The sequence below is a fragment of the Callospermophilus lateralis genome, unplaced genomic scaffold, assembly GCF_048772815.1.
Source record: "Callospermophilus lateralis isolate mCalLat2 unplaced genomic scaffold, mCalLat2.hap1 Scaffold_43, whole genome shotgun sequence".
In the NCBI taxonomy this organism is placed as follows: domain Eukaryota; kingdom Metazoa; phylum Chordata; class Mammalia; order Rodentia; family Sciuridae; genus Callospermophilus; species Callospermophilus lateralis.
The window spans coordinates 978,310-990,342 of record NW_027514380.1 but is presented as its reverse complement, the minus strand read 5'-3'; the positions used below and the strand labels follow the sequence as shown (position 1 = coordinate 990,342).

The 12,033-nt window shown below is 40.7% G+C and overlaps 1 pseudogene; it reads right to left on the bottom strand.

Annotated features, from left to right (window-relative positions):
• Positions 1 to 365: 365 nt before the first annotated feature.
• On the bottom strand, positions 366 to 2,053 carry LOC143389041 (signal recognition particle subunit SRP72 pseudogene; annotated as a pseudogene).
• Positions 2,054 to 12,033: the final 9,980 nt, after the last annotated feature.

The following is a 12,033-nucleotide window of genomic DNA, read 5'->3' as shown; positions in this document are numbered from 1 at the left end:
AAACAGTTTCTGTTTAAATCCTGGGAGACCTTAGGTAATATGCCTTATTCGTGAAATGGAAAAAAGATCAAATCAGCACACAAAGATAAAGGGTGCAACAGATATCAAAGTGGTATATGCCTGATCATCTCCAGTCCTCATAATCTGTGCAAACATAGGCAGTTGAAATTACCAAACCTGACTAGGCATTTTGAGAAAGGTGTTTTCCTCTTTGATGCACAAGAAATTATTTTATGAAAATAAGTGGATATAAGAGGGAGCAGTTCTGTGCTTCTTGCTGTGTTACCTTTATTATGTTCCTAGTATATCACTGAGGCTATTTAAAAACAGCCTGCAACAAGGACATTCTATCACCTGCCATCTTTTCATTTCTTCTTTTTCTGTTGCTGTTTCTTTTTTGTTGCTGGGGCCCCTGCAGGTTTCTGGTGTCTTGGGGGCATGATGTTACTTGTAGAGGCAGAGACTGTTGCTGCACTGCAAAGTCTTGGGGAGGTGGGTGGGCTGCTCACAATTTTACTGGCATCCAGTTCAGATAAGGCCTCTGCAGTTGCTCCCTGGGTCCCTTTTCAAATCTGATTTTTCTTTTTATCCTTCTTTCTTCCTCGATAGTAAGAACATTCTCTCATTGGTAGCCATCTTTCTGGATCTGGGGTAACTTTTGGGTCATAATTCTTAGGCAGTTTTCCATTCTTTTTTTTCTTCTTCTTCTTCTTCAAATCTCCCTGTCCTTGTTCCTTTGGTTGACTATTTCCAGTAACTTTTCCACCCTTCTTCCCAATGTATGTAGCACCAGGAGAATTTTCAAGAGCCTCAACATCTACTTTTAGAGACATACTATCTGATGAGGGCAAGTGTTTGCTAAGAACTTTAGCTTTCTCTGGATCCACAAGTGAGTAAGCAGAAATAAGTTGCACCAGGGTGTGAATATCTTTTGGATTTTGTTTCCATAGCTCTTCTTGGTCACTAATTGCCTCCTTCTTCTGCCCATATTTGAGTCTGAAGTTTGCAGCTTCTCTTATCAATGACAAATGAGCAGGAGATTTGGGCTGATGGTTTTGATAACACTGGATGGCTTGTGTGAAGACCTCAATGGCACTATCAATATCTTCCTCATGTCTGTACATGGTCACTAATGCAGACACCATGCCTGGTTTATGCTTTAACTCCTCTATGCTTCTCAATATTAAACATGCTTTGGAAATATTACCTTGGGAAATTTTCAACTGTGCCATGGTCAGTTTAATTTCAGCTGCATTTTCCTGGATGCTGATCTGAAAATTCATGAAGTAGCTCTATTGCTTTTATATGCTGCTTTTCACAGCAGAGGTGGGCAGCCTGGATTAACACAGGCAGGAGATGTGCAGGACTTTGGGATTGTAAACCAGCAGATATTTTGTGACACTGTTTTGCCTGATTTGTGTACATAGCAAGCAAAACTTTGTTAAATTCTATAGCTTGCAATTGTTTCTTGGAAAGTTTAAACTCTACTCCTTCTGCATTGGTTAGTTTCACCTTCTTCTTGGAATCAAAGACATTTTGGTCCTTATTAATAGTAATGATGTTATTTGCAATTACAGCTAACAATCCCACATCAGTTGGCTTTAGTTTTCTTATCTGATTGTAAAGTTGCAAAGTCTCTTCGGTATGACCGTGAAGCTCCAGAATATAGGCCATCTGACCATGAATGATGGCCAGTTCTGCATGTGGGTCCTCCTCAGTCCCATCCGAGTCTTCTGAAAATGAATGTTGGCAAAGATCTTCAGCTTTTTGTAGGATTTTCATTGCCTGGTTCACCTGGTCTTGTCCTATCAGTGCACATGCAGCATTGTAGCACAGTTCCTGTGTGCCTTCTCGGAGGCCCAAGTTCTCTGGAACCACTTTTTTCCCAATTGCTTTGAGCTGCAACCACTGCTGAAAGGTGTGTTTTCCTCTCTTTATCATAGTCATCTTGGGAGTTTCGGACAAGATCTCTATACACAGCTAAGCATTCATCATAACGTTCTAAATGGTATAGTCTTGTTGATGGTCTTGAGAGGGCGCATGAAGTCGCCATTCTGGCCATTAAGTTTCACTTCACTCCACAGGCAGGCACTGAAACCCCCCCTGCTACCGCCTCTCGCCATCTTGGAGGAGACACGGGGAAGGGCGGGGCCATGATGTGTATTTTGACATTAATTTTCTTTCAACTTTGGTACGTTAGTCTTTCTTCACTATATATACATCATAGGATATATCCTTTCATCCACAAGTTCACAAATTTAAATGCATATGATTCACTTTCAGTCACTGCATGTGACAGAACACATGTGTTTCTCTATGTTTCTTTACTTGCTTTTTCATGAACCTACTTTCATAACACATTATTTTTGATTTCCATAATCATTTTTGAAGCAAAACACACACACCTCATTATAAATTGTAGCCTAATATTACCACTAGATATACAACTAGTTGGAATGAATGTATGTATATGAATTCCAGATTTCATGTATATTTTAAAATATCAATTCAATCCATTTTTTAAAATTGGAACCAGTTATATTATTTATTCACAGTATGGTCTATTCACGCATCATCTCTCTATTCATAGACACAGGGTACAGCTATTGGTATCCCCAAACATGAGATTATAGTGTTTCAAAACATGCTTCCACAAATGGTGGAAAAATACTCATGTCACCTGATCTACATATTCATCACAATAATATTCTGGACACAAAATGCAAAGCTCACACTTATATTATGATTCTATCAAATCCTAATTTTAGTGAGAGCAAGGATTACTAGAAAATGTCCAATTCAACTTTGGCAAATGCTTTCCAATTACAATCCTATTGGGGTCTATATATTTGTTTCTTCCTAAGATTATATGTTCAACCACCCCCCTGTTGAAAATATTTCTAACCATATTAATCACTTTATATTTTGCCCGATCTCCTAACTTCTATCTGATATCTATTATCCTACTTATTTTCACAAGTCCATTTTTGTGACTGACTCTTCATGTGTGCAGATATTCACATTCACTGTCTCACAAAAACCCTTTTGGAAAAGGGCTTTTTGTCCAAATCCTAAGCTCAATCTTTTTCCTAAATGTACACTGCAATCCTACCTACTATACCTATTTCACTGGATGTTCTCTTCTATATTTAATAATCCAACATACAAGATTCTATGCCATTTTATATTGAATTATATTATAAATCTGTGCAAAACATAATTCAAAACTATGTATGCAAATCAAAGGCCCAAGGCCCTTCTGTGCTTCAGATCTTATCTGGTTTTCTGTTTTCAAACTTACATTTCATCTATACATACTGATAAATATTCCAGTTTCCCAATACTAGTATACATCCAGCAGAATGACTCGTAATAAAACATGATATTAACCCTAACCATACTCTGTTCCCTCAATCTAATTTTACTTAAGAGAAATTACAGAGTTGATCTTGCAATACAGATATGTAGGGATCCAACACCTTCAGAGAACCTCAAAGGTAGGTGGAGAAATTATCCCTGGAGAAGATGTCGACAGCTAGGTAGGGCCTGAAAGGCCTAAAGTCATCTTCCATGGCAAAAAAACGGGTCAGGAAGAAGAAATGTGTCTGAGTCAGGCTCTCTCTTCTGAATGCAGGGAAGATGGACCAATCCAGGTCTGTATGGATAGCTGGTCCTGGGCACCTATGTTATGTATACCTTTCTAAATTTTAAAAATGTCACAGGAAGATGGAGCAGCTTCCATCTCATGGAACACTTGGAAGCAACTGTTAGGGCAAAGTGGTTGCCAAGGCAGTGATCTCATTCACTTCCTTTAAGGAAGTGACCTCATATCACTTCCTTGGTGATGGAACTCTCTGAACTTGGGATCTAGGTAGCTAGACACCCAGAGCCAGTCCCAGTCCCAGTGGTCTCACTTGTTTGAATCTACCAAGGACAGAGTCATTCTTTCTTGGTACCTACTCATATGGGGATGCCCAAATGCCAGGAAAGCTCTGAAGAGGGGCCTTTCCTGAGAAAGAAAGTACTGGCTCATTGCTGGCTCCTGAAATTTACTGAGTTGGCAAAGGAGACCAGAGCTGAGACAGGACAGGCCACTGCTGGGGAACACAGTTTGACCCAACAGTCAGAGAACACTTTGGATAGAGGCAGACCAACTCGGGGGTGGTGGTGCCTTTGTGGGTCTGTGATTGAATTTGTGGTTTTGTTTCATGTTCTGAGAATATGGAGGAAAGCGGGTTTGTTCCCTTTGGAGTGGACTGTTTACTAGTGAGTCCTTTTGCTCAAGGCAAGTGTTTCTATGTCAATGGACCCGACTGTGTCTGTGGTGGTAAACAGTAGAAAAAAGAATGCATCAGTGGATGTGTCCTGCCTATTGGAAAGCTTCCCAGCACTCATCCTGGCTATTTTATAAATGGACTGCTGCTTGCCTTGCAGATGGGCAACACCTAGTATGTTCCTAAGTTCCTGTATTCTTCCTGAATTCTGGTCTCTCTACAGAAGGGGCTCATGCATTTGTGTCCACGATATATACCATCTGCAAGTCTGGGGCATGGCCATGAACTGAATTGCTGAAGGGAATGTCAAACATCTCAGAAAACTCAGAAATCACTGTGACCAGTAAGGCTCTAAGTGTAGAAACCCTGCTTGACTACATAGCAATGCAAGGAGCATGATCAAGGGCTGTCAGTGCCATAGTGTTAATCTTGTGGAAAGGTTTGTCCCTGGGCCTTTTTCTTACCTATTGCTCTGTTCCCCTGAATGTCAGGAAGTTCTTTGCCTCAGGCCACACCTTTGGGAAGCCTCAGGAATACAGTTTCTAAATGGAAATGAAGGGATCTCACCTGTGACTCTTTGGTTAATTGCTTTGTAAAGGGACCTGTCTGAATTAGCCTCTTGGCCCTGTGTGAGGCTTTGGCTTAGATTCTCAGTACCCCATGAATCTAAATAAAGATCCCATGTGTCCATCCAAAACAAAAATGACAAAAATTTATAGTCATTTTGGATGAAATCCTTTGCCTTCCTCTGGTAAGGCTCCTGACATTCATGAAGCTAGAACAGGGATCCTTTTGGTCAAATGGGTTGTGCAAAGCCCTGCAGTAGCTACCGCATAGGTGCTTGAGTTCTGCCATGACTTCAGTACACATAAATAATCTACCCCTGACAGTCTATAGGCATCAAATTTGATAAGTGGAGCAGTATGAACTGTAGGCCCATTTTATATATCCTGATTCTCATGAAGGGTTTCCAGGCCACAATTTCATTAGGCAATAGAGGGGAATGGGAGATATTTTGGACATCATCTTGGACTGCTCCCCTTAGGGAAACCTCCAGCCAGAATGTTATAATGAGTGTCTATATGGAAGAAGATGAGGGCCATGTGGGAGTGTTTTGTTTTAATTGTGGTCATTCCTGTGGTGGTTGGAAGAGATGACTATGTCATCCTCAGCTTGAACTCTGGTGTGATTCCCATTAGAGACTGAGTTCTGGAACTGACCTCAGAGAAGTATTGCCATGAATTGTGTGGGGATTTTAGGAGGCCAAAAATGAGATATGCCTTTGGAAACTGAGATCTAGGCCCAAGGTGGCTTTCTCCACAGCACTGGGAATCTCTGCCAAGATATAATATAATTTTCTTATTAAAGCCTTGGCACCCATAGTCGAGAGTCAAAACACACATGACCCTCACATTTTAGTCCCCAATGGGCCAGGTTTCTTGTGACCCTTTGGCCACACTTTGGGAAACCTTGCCAGCAGAGTTCTCTAGAGCTGTCATTGAAAGAAGATTCCTCACCACTTCAGGGTTCCTGAATGAATCCAAACCCACAGTGCCACCTACTTCATCCTTGAAATACGCCTAGACCAATATCGTAAAATTTATATAATTAACATTACCAAGAAGCACTGGAGAATCTTTGTATCTCCTGTTGTTCATCATGACTGAACAAGGAAGTGCCTTGATTGACTCTAATTCATGAAAGTGGTGTAGAACAGAGATTCCAGTGAGTTGGAGCCCGATGGGAAGTGGGCCTGGAGCTTTGGAGTGCAGATGTGTGATAAAACCTCCATGGTTGGGCCATGTTGATCTGTCATTGGCCTCCAAATGAGATGTGACTGCCATAGTGCAGCCAGCAGACCCTTATTTTGAAAGGCATCTTGTTATGATGAGAGGTTTGGGGGCAATGCCCAGAATCAGGTTGCTCCAATCAAGGGGTATAAATGTGTGTGATAGAAGCCTGGATGATATTTTCTCCTGCAGACCATGAACCACCTCATGTGACAGAACTCCCTTCATCACTGTGTCCCAGTTGACCTTCTTGTATTTCATGAAGCAAATACCAAATTCCCAGTGCAGCTGCAAGAAATGCCACAAAAATTGGAGGATGACCCAATGGCTTCACAATCCACATGGGGAGACATTCATCCTCCAGTGGCCACACTTTACCTACAAAGAGAGGATTCAACTCTGGTGCCTCATGTTCATTGGAAAATAAAAACCATGTCCTCCAGTTCACATAGATGCAGACCCAGCTTTGATGGTCTCACTACAACGGAATCTAAGGCTCCTTACACCAACATATATTTCTTTTTTTAAAAATTTTTATATTAGTTGTTCAAAACATTACAAAGCTCTTGACATATCATATTTCATACATTCGATTCAAGCAGATTATGAACTCCCATTTTTACCCCATATACATATTGCAGATTCACATCAGTTACACATCCACTTTTTTACATACTGCCATACTAGTGTTTGTTGTATTCTGCTGCCTTTCCTATCTTTTACTATCCCTCCTCCCCTCCCCTCCCCTCTCCTCCCATCTTCTCTCTCTAACCCATCTACTGTACTTCATTTCTCTCTCTTGTTTTTTTCCCCTTTCCCCTCACTTCCTCTTATATGTAATTTTTTATAACAACGAGGGTCTCCTTCCTTTACCATGCAATTTCCCTTCTCTCTCTCTTTTCCTCCCCCCTCTCGTCCCTGTTTAATAGTGATTTTCTTCTCATGCTCTTCCTCTCTATTCTGTTCTTAGTTGCTCTCCTATATCAAAGATGACATTTGGCATTTGTTTTTTATGGATTGGCAAGCTAACCTACATTTATTTCAAGTGCGCAAACTCAGAGGCAGGTTGTCAAGAAGTCATTGGGCCAACTCAGCTCCGTGTTTGTGGAATGTTTACACTGACCTCTACTTTTGTAATCTCCTTTGCTACCTCCAAGTTTGTGAGCTCCTGAGCATTTTCCATTCCTGATATGTATTCACAGATTTTCTTCCTCTTCTTTTCTAATTGTGTCTTATTTGGGGTGAATGTAATGTCAAGTCATTGTTCTGGATGACATTGGGAAAATTTTTGTGTAGCACTTGTTTGCGTACACTTTGGATTCATTTTTCTATTTTCCATTTAAAATACTGAATCTCTGACTCTAACCCATACTCTACTAGACTACTAATCCTATCATGATGGATAAAAATAAACCTAACTGAAAAGATGTACAGGAAGTTCATAGGACGCATGGTGCATCCTTGCACTTGCCTTTGGCTTTATCAAGGATATGTGTTATAAAACTAGTCACATTTTCATTCTAATACTTCTCCATGAATTTTCAAAGTCAACAAGTGTGCAACTTCCTGACTCCCTTTCTCTGAAGCATAAGCAAGAACATGTATTTTTATATGCATATATGGAGTCCTTTCTTCTGTCACCGGTGCATTCTTGTGAGTTCTCTGACTTTGGCAAATACAAACTCCATGAACAAATCATTGCCCCCAAACCCTGAGAGAAATGAAAATTCAACCTATGGTGAGCTCCATAATTGTACAAGTTTATTCATAAAACCATGTTCTGAAAAATAAATATTTTTTAAATCTGTGAATGATATCTATTTCATTATGAATTTTGATTGGCATATCTATTGCTACTTTTTTTGTGTGTATATTATATATATATGAATATACTCTCCAAAGTTTTTAAATATGAAATCTGTGTCTTATTATACACTACTTTGATTCTTTCATGTTTATGTTTGTGGATTTATAATCAACTTTTCCAATATCATTCTCAGAAATATTAATTTTAATGGCATACATATTTGTTTCCTAGTTCTGAAAAAAACTTCAGTGAATAGTACATAATATTCCAAATATTTCTACAAACTGACCCCAGGTTAATATTAGTGAAAGTAGATTCATATAGAACATGATGTGTATTTTGACATTAATTTTCATTTAACATTGGTTCATTATTATTTCTTCAGCATGTACACATCATAGGATATATCCTTTCATCCACAAGTTCACAAATTTATAGGCATATGATGCACATTCAGTCACTTCCTACATCAGAACACATATGTGCATCCATGTTTCTTGACTGTCTTTTTCATGACACTTCTTTACAAACACATTATTTTCAATTTCCCTAATAGTTTTAAAAGCAAAACTCACACACTCTTCATGATAATTAGTAACCCTAATATACCCATTAGATGTATAATTAGTTGGAATGAATGTGTGTATATAAATACCAGATTTCATGTATATTTTAAGATATCAATTTAATCTGTTATTTAAAGTTGGATCCAGTTATATTATTTATTCACAGTATGGTCTATTCATGCATCATTTCTATATTCATAGGCACAAGGTGCTCGTATTGGTATCCACAAAACTAATGTGTAGGACCATAGCACAAGAGTTAATAACTAGAATCAACAAATGGGACTTACTCAAACTAAAAAGATTTTTCTCAGCAAAAGAAACAATAAGAGAGGAAATAGGGAGCCTACATTCTGGGAACACATCTTTACTCCTCACACTTCAGTTAGAGCCCTAATATCCAGAGTATACAAAGAGCTCAAAAAATTAAACAATAAGAAAACAAATAACCCAATCAACAAATGGGCCAAGGACCTGAACAGACACTTCTCAGAGGAGGACATACAGTCAATCAACAAGTACATGAAAAAATGCTCACCATCTCTAGCAGTCAGAGAAATGCAAATCAAAACCATCCTAAGATACCATCTCACTCCAGTAAGATTGGCAGCCATTATGAAGTCAAACAACAACAAGTGCTGGTGAGGATGTGGGGAAATGGGTACTCTTCTACATTGCTGGTGGGACTACAAATTGGTGCAGCCAATTTGGAAAGCAGTATGGAGATTCCTTGGAAAACTTGGAATGGAACCACCATTTGGCCCAGCTATTCCCCGTCTCGGTCTATTCCCTAATGACCTAGAATGAGCATACTACAGGGACACTGCTACATCGAGGTTCATAGCAGCACAATTCACAATAGCAAGACTGTGGAACCAATCTAGATGCCCTTCAATGGAAGAATGGATAAAAAAATGTGGCATTTATACACAGTGGAGTATTACTCTGCATTAAAAATGACAAAATCACAGAATTTGCAGGGAACTGGATGGTATTAGAGCAGATTATGCTAAGTGAAGCTAGCCAATGCCTAAAAAACAAATGCCAAATGTTTTCTTTGATATAAGGAGAGTAACTAAGAACAGAGTAAAGAGGAAGATCATGAGAATAAGATTAACATTAAACAGGGACGAGAGGTGGGAGAGAAAGGGAGAGAGAAGGGAAATTGCATGGAAATGGACGGAGACCCTCATGGTTATACAAAATTACATACAAGAGGAAGTGAGAGGAAAGGGAAAAAAACAAGGAGGAGAAATGAATTACAGTAGATGGGGTAGAGAGAGAAAAAGGGGGGGGAGGGGAGGAGAGGGGGGGGATAAAGGGATGTGGCTGAATCAGCCTCTCTCTTCTCAATGCAGGGAAGATGGACACAATCAGGCCTGTGTGGATTGCTGATCCCAGGCTCCTAGTGTATATAGAGCTTTATGTCTTCTGAAAATGTCACAGGAAGGTTGGGCAGCCACCATCTCATGGGACCCTTGAAAACAACTGTTAGGACAAAGTGGTTGCCAACTCAGTGACCTCATTCACTTCCCTGAAGGAAGTGACCTCACGTCACTTCCTTGGTGATGGAACTCTCTGAACTTGGGATCCAGGAGGTGAGGCACCCAGAGGCAGTTGCAGTCTCAGTGGGCTCACTTGTTTGTCTGTACCAAGGCCAGAGTCATCCTTTCTTGGCCCCTAGTGATGTGTGGATAGCCAAATGCCTTGAATGCTCTGAACAGGGGCCTTTCCTGAGAAAGAAGTGTTGGCTCATTGCTGGCTCCTGACAACTACACAGACATGGCCAAGGAGACCAGAGCTGAGACAGGACAGGCCACTGCTGGGGAAAATATTTTCACCCACCACTCAGAGGACAGAGTGGATAGTTGCAGACCAAATACAGGGGCGGTTTGTGTGTCTTAGTGGGTGTGTGTTTCAATTTGTCATTTTGTCTCATGTTCTGAGAACATGAAGAAAAAAACGTTTCTCTGTTGTTGTTGTTGTTGGTTTGAAATGGACTGTTGAATAGTGAGTCTTTCTATGTCAGTGGATCGCACTGGGTTTGTGTTTAAAGAGAGTAGAGAGAAGAGTGCAGCCCTGAATGTGTCTTGTCTAGTGGAAATCTTTGCAGGACTCCTCATCGCCAATTTATGAATGGACTGCTGCTTGCCTTGCAGATGGGCAACACCTACCAAGATCCAAAGTTCCTGTATTCTTCCAGAATTTTAGTCACTCTCTGAAGGGGTTCGTGGTTTTGTGTCCAAGATGTGTACCACCTTCAAGCTCTGTGACATGGCCATGGACTGGATTGCTGAAGGGAATGCCAAGCATCTCAGAAATCTCAAAAATTAGCATGACTGGTAAGGATCTCTCTGGAGAATCCCTGCTTGCATAGATAGCAACCCATGTTGCATGATTAGGAGCTGTCAGTGCCACAGTATTCAATTAAAGCCAAGTTTTTCTCCAGGCTTCTTTCTTCCCTATTGTTCTGTTCCCCTGAATGTCAGGGAGGTGTTTGCCTTGGGGCACGTTTTTGGGAATCCTCAAGAAAACAGTATCAAATGGAAATGAAGAGGCTTAATCTGTGCCTTTGAGGTAAAGTGCTTTGTAAATGCTGTGTCTGAATCAGACTGTTGGCCCTGTGTGTGGCTGTGAATTCCATTCTCAGCACCCCAGGAAACTCAAGAAAAATCCCATGTGTCCCTCATAATCTAAAAGGGTGAAAAAGAAGTGTAATATTGGATGAAGTCTCTTGCCTTCCTCTGGTCAGACTCCTGACCCCTATGAAGGAAGAACAGGGATCCTCTGGGTCAAATGAGTTCTTGCAAGCCCTCCAGTAACTAGAACACAGGTGTTTGGGTTTTTTCATGAGTCCAGTACACATAAAGAATCTACCCCTGGCAGGCAGGAGGCCTCTAATTTGAGAATCAGAGCAGTCTTAACTACAGGCCCATTTTACCTATCCTATTTCTCAGGAAGGGTGTCCAGGCCACCATGACATTTGGCATATGATGGGCATGAGAGCTTACTTTGCACACCATATTAGACTGCTCCCCCTATGCAAACCCCCAGCCAGAATTTTATGATGAGTGTCTGTATGGAATAAGATGAGGGCCATGTGGGAGTGTTTTTGTTAGAATAGTGGTCTTTTGTGTGGTGGTTGGAAAAGATGACTGGGTTCACCTCATCTTTAATTCTGGTGTGATGCCATTAGAGACTGAGTTCTGGAACTGATCTCAGAAAACTATTGTCTTGAATTGAGTTGGGATTTTCCAAGGCCAGGCATTAGAGGAGCCGATGGAAACTGAGATCTAGGCTGAGGGTGGCTTTCTCCACAGCACTGGGAATCTCAGCCAGGATTTCACATGATTTTGCTGTTAAAGCCTTTTCAGCTATAGTGAAGAGCCAAAACTCACATGAGCCTCATATTTTAGACCCCAATGGGCCTGGATTCCTGTGACCTTTCAACACTCCTTGAAAAGTCTTGCCTGTATGCGATCTCCAGAGATTTTACTGAAAGCAGATTCCTCAACACTTAATGGCTCCTGAATGAATCAAAACCCACAGTGCCAACTTCTTCCTTCTTGAAAAATGGCTAGGCCAATACCATGAAG